A 12,310-nucleotide genomic window follows, 5' to 3' on the forward strand; every position below is an offset into this window, starting at 1 on the left:
GCTCTTCTTTTTATACTGAAATACTGTATGTCATGCAAAGTACTTTGGCAAGAGGTCCAGTAAATGCTGAAAAAAATATACAAATGTTGCCCATTATATCACTAAGTATAAGAAATGATTCTGGCAAAACTGCAGAGTAATCAAAGCCACACATTTCTACATGAATCCTTAGAGACAGAGTAATCTGTAAACTACAGTATGCCACGGTTGCCACAGCTCAATTTCAGCACAATTTCATCATCACAAATGGAAAGCCAAGGTTCTAACAAGTAATGCAATATACTGTGTGTAGGGGGCCAATCCCGGGATTGGGATCGGCGGGATCCCGGGATTTGGGCCCAAAAATGCCGGGATTTGAATCCCGGGATTGGAGCCTCCAATCCCAGGATTTAAGGGATTACAGTGCGCATGTGCAGGAGGGTTGGTAGCGGAGCTGGAGGGCGGGTGGTTGTAAGTAATTACACTTACTATTAGACGGGCGGCCGCGGCAGCCATGGAAAAGCTTAACGCGTCGGCACTTCAAATGTAGCGCCGGCCGCCAGCCAATCAAAGCTGGCGGACCGGCAGCCAATCAGGGAAGCTTCCGCAGCAGCGGCAGCCAATCAGGAGCAACTGCTGCGGCAGCTTCCCTGATTGGCTGCCGGCCCGCCAGCTCTGGTTGGCTGGCGGCCGGCGCTTCATTTGAAATGCCGCCGTGTTCAGTGTGTCCATGGCTGCCGCGGCCGCCCGCCTAATAGTAAGTGTTATTACTTACACCCAGCCTCCCTCCCTCTCTCCCGCGCCGCTACCAACCCTCCCGCGCCGCTACCTACACCCTCCCTCCCACACCACTAACCACACCCACCCTCCCGCACCGCTACCTACCCCCTCCCTACCTCCCGCACCGCTACCTACACCCTCCCTCCCGCACCGCTACCTACACCCTCCCTCCAGCGCTGCTCCCTACAGCTTTCACTGGTCCCTACTGCAATCCCAGGATCCCGGGAATCCCGGGATTGACCGTTTTTCAATCCCGAATCCCGGGATTGAAAAAACGGCCCGGGATTGGCCTCCCTAACTGTGTGCAACCAAATACAAGAGCACAGGTAGTAACTAATGGGATGAAGTCACAATGATGGTGTTCGCGATTCCAACCATCGGGATCTCGAACGTAAGTACAGTATGCCAGGAAGGGTTAGGGTTAGGCTGTGGGAGGAGAGGGTTAGGTAACCAACATATCACTTTCAAGGAGATTATTTCTGCCTTGTCTATTCAATTACCAGAACTTAATAATCATCACTGAAATCTCAAGAAATACAGTCATAACAGGCTAGTCAAATGTTTCAGGAAACTCAGGGAATAGCAGTCTTCTCCTGCAAATAAAATGACCCAGGGATCTCGAAGAAAGCAGACATCAATGTCACCTCGAGCGAAATAGTTATCTTAGAGGTAGCAATTTAAACCTAAAGCAAAGTGGTCATCTCAGAAACTTTAGAGTCTTCAGACAAAGTGGTCATCTTTGTTTTTATAGCTAAAGCTTTTCATTGAAAACAAAGTACCGTATATACTCGAGTATAAGCCGACTTTTTCAGCACTTTTTTTTGTGCTGAAAAAGCCACCTCGGCTTATACTCGAGTCAGTGGCAGTGCAGTGTGACAGGTAGAGCAGTGTGAAGGAGGGACGCGGAGCGCACAGCGCGCGCCTCTCCTGTGTCCCTCCTGCATCTCCGGCGGCAGCGGCGGGTCTATTAAAGGAAGTACCCGTTCGTGACCTCTGATCAGGGATCTGGTAAGGGATGTAGTTATGAACCCGGCAGTTGCGATCCCGGACGCAAGTATGTACAAAGCTGAAAGCTGAACTATATTGGAGTGCAAGAGTCTGGTAGAGATCAATAAAATCTCATACTGTGCTAATTACTGTAAAGATTAGCATTTTAGTGATATGTTTGACAACACAATATCTAAATTAAGCCTATAAGATCTAACCCCGAACACTGCCATTTATTATCATTCATAAGGAGATTGGGAATGGACTGTTTCTGTGGTTTTATGGCATACAGTATCGCTAGAAGTTTTTTACATATCAGTGAAGTATACAGTTATGTTGCTAAGCCTCTAATAAACACAGCACAGCTTGAATAAATAGAGATCACTTAGGAAAACTGTGTTTAAACCCGTTATTGAATAACAAAAGGAATAAATTTATAAAGGCAATTGTTAACAGTTTAAATAAACCACACTGTGTCATTCAAGACTCAACCATGTACAGTAGGCTCTTTTTTTTTAATCCTGAAAAATAAAATAACTACAGTAATTGTGCTTTTGATAAGGACCAATTATGACAAATATTAGATAGTTGTTACACTTCAGAAGAAGTATATTTCCTTGCAGACAAGAGAGACAACACAATAGTGTCTAAAATCTTTATTGAAATATATATACTTCACAATAGAACAAAAGCTGTACATAACATATAGTTAACAATAGTTGCATTTAAGATCTTTATTGCACTACAGTATATAAAAAGCAACAGAGATAGGATTAAAGCACAGGACATGAGATCTCAAGAGTAATAAATATATATAGGTACTGCCCATTAATTCTGTGAATGCCCTATTTTCTTTTTTTTCTATACATCACAATATGTTCATATTGATCTTGTGAAACCAACCAATTATGTGTGATTGTACATACAGTATGAAAAATAAAGGATTGAAATTTCAATTTGATTGCGTGTTTTTTACAGGTCACCTTGACAAAAGGTCTCTGTTTTTTATAACTGATCTCTTATAGTTATCATTGCTAGTACTTTATATAATTGATATAAATCATATTATAAAAATGTAAGCAAAGAAGGCTATATTTCTGAATAATTAATTTGAGGAGATAATACTGCTGAAATAGAGGTTATTTCATCATAGGAAGGATATGCAATCTGCAGAAAAACATTGATAATGTTGACATGCAGGAGGTCGATTTGCCTATGCACGGGATGCCTGCTGTCAGTATACTGACAGCGGCCACCCATCCACCACCAGAAAGCCCACTAACCCTCCTCTGCCCCTACTCTAACCTTAACCCTCCCTTGTGGGTGCCTAACACTAACCCTCCTCGCTTCGCGTCTAACCCTAACCCTCCCTTCCCCGCTGCCTAAACCTAACCCTCCCCACTTGATGCCTAACCCTAACCTGTGCTTCTATGTGCCTAACCCTAACCCTCCCTCCCTGGCCCCTAACCCTAACATTTACGGCCCTGCACTCTAACCCTTCTCCAGCCTAAACCTAGCGGTCTACATAAGTACTGTCGACCTAACATCCATATACCGGCCCACCGTCGGCACCATCATTAGTGCATTTGGAACTTCTGGAGCTGGCCCACCTCCATTCACACAATCTCACTCTCATTGTGGATCAGCAAACAGGTAAGGTAACCTCCACCAGTATAAATGTATAGGATAAAACAGATGCTACTGTAAATAACCATAACTGTATACAAAAGATAATATACAAATTAATAAATAACTATAACAATCCTCATAAGCAATGCTGATAACTTAAATACACAGGTACCTTAATTGCATATCCTAGTGCATTTAAGATATCAGCATTGCTGTCGTGTGTCCTGGAGAAAGGTTGACACACCCGGAAATGTTGATAATACACGCCACTTGATTTACCCGTTAGACAGTCTCTCTTTCCTTCTGCTGCAGTTGGGGTGTACAGGCATATACAGGGGGGCGGAAACCCCTCTCTCACACAGCCTCGCCAGCAGCCACTACAATAAATGTGGAATGGAGCTGCTGTACATGTCCAATGGCAGCAGATTTTCCTACCAAGTGTGGTGTGTGTGTGTGTGTGTGTGTGTGTGTGTGTGTGTGTGTGTGTGTGTGTGTGTGTGTATCTATGGATCTGAGTGCTTAGTCATCTCACCAGAGAGAGAATCTGGTAAGTGGCTTACTGTGATCATTGGGAATGCATGCAGTATGTCTGAAGGACTGTATTACATAGGCGGCACTTTGTTTGAGGCAGTCTATAGCTTGTTATGTTGTAACTATGCATCCTTCATGGGCTGGCGACAATAGCGCTAAAATCAAATATTTGGAAGCAGAGACGGATTAAGAGAGGGGTCCCGGAGATAAGTACCCCGGGCCCCCTTTTTTTAAAGGGCCCCCCGTCGCCGCCGCAGATCGGAACAGAGATCCGATCTGCGGTATTGCGCTGCCGGCTCCAATGACTGTCCGCTATCTGGATGGGCTGTGTGGTATGATTGGCATATATGCAACTTCCGCCAACCACGTCTGGGTTCCCGAGCACTTCCGGTGGCTGGAACCAGTGCTGTGGGGTTGTAAGTTTCCCCCTGTGATCGGCGGTGCACACGGCGGGTGTGGTCACGTGAGTTGCACCAGACGGTGTGCACATCCGGGGGCCGGAAACCAGCGCTGTGAGGCTATTATATTCTCTGCGTGTTCGGCGGTGCACAGGGTGGAAGTAGAGACATCACTTCTGGTGATGTGGGCTATACGAGATTGATTTAATGAATACTTAAAGGGAAACACACAGTTGCCGGATGCGGAAGTCCATATATGGTATGTGTTGTATTTAGTATGCTAATGTTTTACAGATGTTTGGAGTCTCATCATGATTGCAATAGGTATATATACTCTGTGTGTTGGCATTTGCACTTTAGACAGCCCTGGAGGAAGGTGGCGAATACCACCGAAACGGTATCGTCGACTATAACATGTGGGCACATGTAACCCTAAAAAATTGATGGATTGGGTGACTATTTACTATACCCACTTTTGCTGTCTGAAAAATTATGGATTTATAGATTGTTCTGCTGAGACATAGTTTTTACATGAATTAAAAACTGTTTGCATATAAATTTGATTGGTGTGCTGGCTACCCGTGCGTCATATTTATTATTATTTTTGACCTTAGGGCCCTCTTGTTTTAAGTACCCCGGGCCCCCCGAAGCCTTAATCCGGCTCTGTTTGGAAGCCATCTCCAGAAATACTGCATTTGCTCCTGATTTGCTATTCCCTAGGAGGGCACCAGATTAAGATATAACTGGCATATATAGCAAGCAGAATGCTGGATTCATTGTGTGTGTGTGTGTGTGTGTGTGTGTGTGTGTGTGTGTGTGTGTGTGTGTGTGTGTGTGTGTGTGTCTGTCTGTCTGTCTGTCTGTCTATATATATATATATATATATATATATATATATTACTGTGAAAAGGATCACGGTGGTTTCTTTATTTCTTCAGCAGGTAGACAGCAGAATGACAGTACCAGGAAGCAGCATACCGTTCACAGTTTAGTAATACACAGGCTTCAAACAAGTTGGTATAACAATCCAAATGGCTCCTGACATAATCCCACACCCCCAGTCCTATTGTCTGGGCCACTGGTTCACCATCAGAAGCATTGACCTACTGCATAAACACATTTTTAAAGGCAGCAGACAAGTACCAGTTAGCCCAGCTGTGGCTTACAACAAATTCAGCCAAAACCTGGACTGGATTCCATCAGATCTGCTGCTGCTCCAACCCTGTGAAAGCTTGCAGTTCCATATTACCCTCATGTGGAATCATGCTGTTCCTGCCACAATATGCTGTTCACTTGATCAATAGCCTGGGTGCCTTCCATAATAAAGTAGACATAATAGGAAAAGACGGCGTCACTCCAGGTCTTGTGAAAAGAAAAAACTCTTTAAAATGTGTATAAAAGTCACAATTCCAGGAAATGGAATTGTGACTTGTATACACATTTTAAAGAATTTTCCTTATCACAAGACCTGGATTGACGCTGTCTTTTCCTATATATATATACCTATATATATACATATATCTATATATATATATATCTATATATATATATATATCTATATATATATATATATATATATAATATACTTTTTTGTTCATGGAATGTCCTTATCTGATCACTTCAGTGACAAAAAAAATCCCACATGGATTTAGGATCCACAACATTCCTACAATAGGGAGATATAGACAATATTTTGCAAGAACTGGGCTGCAGTACTAAACAAGGCATCATTCTATCTAATATTGCTTGTAATTTAAGTTTATTGCAACCCTTTCCACGGATACTACATGCAATTTGATCACTAAGCCTAACACACAGTTTGAAAAATATAGAAAGGATTTAATTAAAGTAAAGACTGATAAATTTAAGGAAGTGTCTATCATGAAGAAAATACAGTGCATGCCTGGGTTTACAATACAGGAGGTACAACATGGTCAGTACACCAAAGATATGTAAGCAGGAAAAAGAAAAATCCCCTAGACAGACACTGACGGCTAGTGGAGTAGCATCTTTCAACAGTGAATCGGAGCAGGACGGTAACAGCCGTGCAGCTGGTACAGGATGTCCCCCTTTAGGAGTTTGTACCAGAACCCAGAAAGAATCTGCAAAAGAGCCAGAATGAGAAGGATAAGCAGTGTGAAAGGGACAACAGGGCCTCCTACAAAGAAGAAGTAGTGGTGTACAATTTATCTTCTAGAACCTTCACAGAAGCTGAAATGAGAGTACTTAATAATGGTTTCAGTTATGTGCCAGCTATAATAAGCAAAATACTTTTGATATTAATGTGGACATTAATCATTTAAATAGACAATTACATTGTTAGGATATTTTAATGAATAAACATGACAGCAAGCAGTTACTATACAAGTTCTTTGTCCGGTTTAAGCTGAAAGTTATTTTGATCCGCTATCTACTGTACAAATATCTTGATAAAATCCATTACCAACATGTTGTCCAACAGTGCCATACAGTTTGATAAACAGCTGTCTTTAGCACAACACAATCTCACAAGATCTGAGAGGATTGCATTAAACAATTTGAATATAATGATGTCATAGTGTCGCTGCTGACAAGGGGGGCTCATTAGTAATTCAGAATTGATCTGAGTACTAGAAGGAAGCCTTAGACAGTTGTTGGATTCAGTGGTATACATAAAATTACAAGAAGATCCTACTAAGGTATATTCTGAGGAATTTAACCAGGTGATAAAGAGGGTTTTAGAAAATAAGTGGATCTCAGATCATACAGCTACATCCTTAATGAAGAATGTTCCCAGGACTCTGATATTTTATACAATAACCAATTTGTATACAAATCATAAAGATCCCCCTGGTCGCCCTATTGTGTCAGCGAGAGACTGCCTGTTCTATGAGGTGTCAAAATATCTTGATATTTATCTGCAACCACCTGTTCACTTTGAAGATACATATGTCTTAAAGCCACTAGGACATTTTTAAATAAATTAGGAGGAATGGGTGAACTTCCATCTACTTTTTTGTTATGTACTGCTGACATAGTTAGATTATGTACCAATATTCCATTGGAAAGAGGTGTGGAAGCTATCTGCAAATTGTTGGTTGATAATGATAAATATACAGGTCTGCATTTGTCCTTCTTTATACAATTGTTTAAGATAGCTCTAGGAAGAAATGATTTCCTTTTGATGATACTTATTACTCGTAAACACTTTCCTGTGCCATGGGCAGTTGTGTTGCACCGGCATATGCAAATGCATTTATAATCAAGGTAGAATGTATATTGTTCTTTGAGATAGAGAGGCAAACCAGGAACATACATTTCTATACTCCATACATAGATGATGTGTTCATATTTTGGCTTAGAACAGGGACCTGCATGTGGTGTGATATGGAGGAGGGACAGGGACCTGCATGTGGTGTGATATGGAAGGATGGGGACTTGCGTGCGGTGTGGTATGGAGGGATGGGGACCTGTGTGTGGTGTGATATGGAGGGAAGGTGGTCTGCGTGCTGTGTTATATTGAGGGGCGGGGATCTGTGTGCTGTGTGATATGGAGGAAGGACAGGGACCTGTGTGATATGGAGGAGGGACAGGGACCTGCATGCGGTGTGAAATGGAGGTGGAACACGGACCTGCGTGTGGTGTGATATGGAGCAATGGGGACCTGTGTGTGGTGTGATATGGAGGGAAGGTGGCCTGCGTGCGGTGTGATATTGATGGGCGGTGACCTGTGTGCAGTGTGATATGGATAAGGGACCTGCATGTGGTGTGATATGGAGGAGGGATGAGGACCTGTGTGCTGTGTGATAAGGAGGAGGGAAAGGGACCTGCATGCTTTGTGATATGTAGGAGGGACAGGGACCTGCGTGCAGTATGATATGGAGGTGGAACGCGGACCTGTGTGTGGTGTGAAATTAAGGGACGGGGGCCTGCATGTGGTGTGATATAAAGGTGGAATGTGGACCTGGGTGTGGTGTGAAATTAAGGGATGGGGATTGCATATGGTGTGATATGGCGCAATGGGGACCTGAGTACAGTGGGCCTAATTCTGAGTTTGTTTGCATTTGGGCAAAACCATGTGCACTGCAGGGCGGGCAGATATAACATGTGCAGAGAGAGAGAGATTTGGGTGGGGTGTGTTCAATCTGCAATCTAAATTGCAGTGTAAAAATAAAGCAGCCAGTATTTACCCTGCACAGAAACAATATAACCCACCCAAATCTAACTCTCTCTGCACATGTTATATCTGCCCCCCCCCCTGCAGTGCACATGGTTTTGCCCAACTGCTAAAAAATTTCCTGCTGCGATCAACTTGGAATTACCCCCAATGTGATATGGAGGAAAGGGGGCCTGTGTGCAGTGTAATATTAAGGGATGGAGACCTGTGTGCATTATGATATGGAGGGACGGGAACCTGCATGTAGTGTGATATGGAGCACCCCACTGTTCAAGGAGTAACTCTGCTCAACAACGACTTCTGCATCTACCTGATGACAAGCGTTGGAGCCTAGCAGGGCATCTACAATCGGTACAATCTGCTCTTGCACCATCAGTGGCTCCACATCTCCACACCTGGTATGATAATTTTCTTTTTAAAGAAATACCTTATATTGGTGAATGTATGTGAACAGTTAACTTTATTAAAATATCCCAATTCATTTGGACAAATACCTATGACCTGCATTGTGTGATTTCAGCATAATTTTGCTTTGTAATAATTGTATTTTCTTTTCATCTACATGTTTTGCATTTGACATAATGAAGTATTTATTTTATCAAATCTTTGCCTTTGACACTTATTAATCCAGCGTCCAGTGGTCTCACACCAACCATCACCATACAAATAAAACTGTGTTCACTTCATATACTATCCTAAGTGTATGACCTTTTTTCTGGGACTAACATGTTTCTAAATTAGTTGGTTTACAGAGTTGCTCTTTGCTATACTTGAAGTGTTTAAATAGTACACACTCTAATGGTGGTCACGTGACCAAATATAAAAATACTAGATATGTTGTGGTTCTACACTTTATTTTTTGCACTATACACTGGATGTTTTTAAAGAAGTCACATACACTGGTACATACGCACTTTCTTATTCTTTATGGGTTATTGGCTAACTGACTTTCTAAGATCAGAATGTATTAAATATATTTATAGGATCTAAATACAGTAAGTTTCCTAGTAAAAATATTAATTATAAATATATAACTGATAACTTCTTACTTTATTGCATTCAAATGGAATATTCAAACATCACTGTGGTTTGCAACTGAAACATCTTTTCGGCGTTTTGTGTTTTTTTTCCAGTCATTGACATTGAAACATTTTCACAACATTCTGTCAATACTTTGATACTCTGTCTATATCTCTAGGAAATATTTTTTCAGAGCTACAGTACATGTACATGCAATGCAATTATTGCATCCAATAAATGTCTGCATAAATATATACAGTACTGTGTACTATGGGCTAATTCAGGTTGGATCGCAAATCGTGATCCAACCGGAATTTTTGCGGTGGGCCAGGGGGCGCATGTGCAGTGCCCGTACTGCACATGTGCCCATACTTTTGCGGGGGGGGGGGGGGGGGCGCAGAAAATGTGATCGCCTCTGCCTGTCAATCAGGCAGAGGCGGTCGCAGGTCGGGAGGGGGCGGGCTTTAATGCTCCGTTTCCAGGGAGGAGACGGAGCATTGCATGGTCGGGGCGACCTGAATGGTGGGCGGAGGCGGATGAATGGAGGCGTGTTGGGGGTGTGGTCACGGGGGCTGCATGACATCACACGCAGCTTCCACGACAGGTAAAATGGCGCCGGGACTCCTGCGGCCGCAGCTAAGCCGCTCTGGCAGGAGTCGTCTTTAGTTTCTGCTGACAAGCAGAAATTGTGAAGCGATCGCAATTTCTGCTTGTCAAAGGGGGGAGGCGCCAGTCAGTATGCTGGGCGGCCTTGCCCAGCGATTGGCCTCCCCAGCATGTGAGCAAAAGTATAACAAATTCTGCTGATTAGCAGAAAATGCTATCCTTACTGAATTAGCCCCTATATCACTTAGTTCTGAGTGATATATAAATATAGGTTTACAGTATATATATATGCATATATACAGTACTGTGCAAAAGTTTTAGGCAAGTGTGGAAAAAATGCTGCAAAGTAAGAATGGTTTCAAAAATAGAAGTATTATTAGTCCCTTTTTACAATTAACAAAATGCAAAGTGAATGACCAGAAGAGAAATCTAAATAAAGTCAATATTTGGTGTGATCACCCTTTGCCTTCAAAGAGCTACAATTTGGCCCGGAGGTTGTGCAAATCATCTTGGAGAACAAATCACAGATCTTCTGGGGATGTAGACTTGCTCAAATCTTTCTGCCTTTTTATGTAATCCCAGACAGACTTGATGATGAGCAAAGGGCTCTGTGGTAGCTCATATCATCACTTCCAGGACTTCTTGTTCTTCTTTACATTGAAGATAGTTCTTAATGAAATTGGCTGTATGTGTAGGATCGTTGTCCTGCTGCAGAAAAAATTTGGAGCCAATCAGATGCCTCTCTGATAGTATTGCATGATGGATAAGTACCAACGTCCAGGTCACCTATTATTTTGCAAGTCCATACCATTGTAGGGGTTCACATCTGGGGCACCCCCAAACAAGTCCAGCCACCCCCCCCCCACCAACACCCCCCTCCTTTGCCCCAAGGGCACCGCACAAATGAAAGATAGCAGTGAAGTGTTATAAAGTATTAGATAAGTGAAAGAGGCTACTCAGCGTTAGGAGTGTTACAAGACTGAAAAATGTGTGAAAAAATATACATAAATACCAAAACAAAGAAAGAAAGTGCTATGAAATGTTATTATAAGTGTTAAGTGGTGATGCCCTTAAGTGACCCAGTCAGAGTAGCTCAGGGGGTCAAACCTCCAAAAATGTCATTTTTGGAGGTTTGGACACATTTTTAAGTGTCATGCACCCAGCCCGTAAATGAAGCAAAGTTCCTCTTAAGATTTCCCCACCTCTCAACTAAACATTTCTAATGTTAGAATGCATCAGCTGAGGGCAAAGTTAAAATCTTAGTGCACCCCTGAAACACGCGATGATCTAGCGATGGTCTGATATGATAAAATTGTATAGCATGTCCTCTTATACACTGCATAATCCACATTACAATTACACAATATACAGTAGTAGAATGTGCCAAGGGAATGTTATCACACAGTGACTGCCGTAATGTGTAAAGAGGGGGACTGTCTGCCGTAATGTGTAAAGAGGGGGACTGTCTGCCGTAATGTGTAAAAAGGGGGACTCTGTCTGCTGTAATCTGTAAAAAGGGGGACTCTGGTGTAAAAAGGGGACGCTGTCAGCCGTAATGTGTAAAAAGGGGAATCTGTTGGCCGTAATGTGTAATAGGGGGCTCTACCTGGTGTAGTGGCGCTACTATGCGGCGTAATTTGAATAATGGAGACTACTGTGCACCGTAATACAGATGGAGCCCTCCTCATCTTTGCCTTTAATAGGCTTAACTGGGCTAGGGCAGTCGGACTTAATCCCCTGCTGTAATGACTTAATCCCTTTATGTACTGTAATCCCCTTAGAATATAAACTCTCATGAGTAGGGCCCTCTTCCCTCATGTGTTTATCCTTTTCTTACTTTAATAATCCTCAACTGCCCAAATCCTGCAGTTTTTTGGCCTCCTTGGAACTTATCTCTATGTCGTCTACTGGTGTAGTTATGCTTAGTTACACTGTACTTGTCCTATATTGTCTTCAACTGTAAGTCACTGTTTTCCTGTTTTGATTAGTAAGTAGAGATGAGCGGGTTCGGTTTCTCTGAATCCGAACCCGCCAGAACTTCATGTTTTTTTTCACGGGTCCGAGCGACTCGGATCTTCCCGCCTTGCTCGGTTAACCCGAGCGCGCCCGAACGTCATCATGACGCTGTCGGATTCTCGCGAGGCTCGGATTCTATTGCGAGACTCGGATTCTATATAAGGAGCCGCGCGTCGCCGCCATTTTCACACGTGCATTGAGATTGATA

This window comes from Pseudophryne corroboree, chromosome 1 (genome assembly GCF_028390025.1).
Source record: "Pseudophryne corroboree isolate aPseCor3 chromosome 1, aPseCor3.hap2, whole genome shotgun sequence".
In the NCBI taxonomy this organism is placed as follows: domain Eukaryota; kingdom Metazoa; phylum Chordata; class Amphibia; order Anura; family Myobatrachidae; genus Pseudophryne; species Pseudophryne corroboree.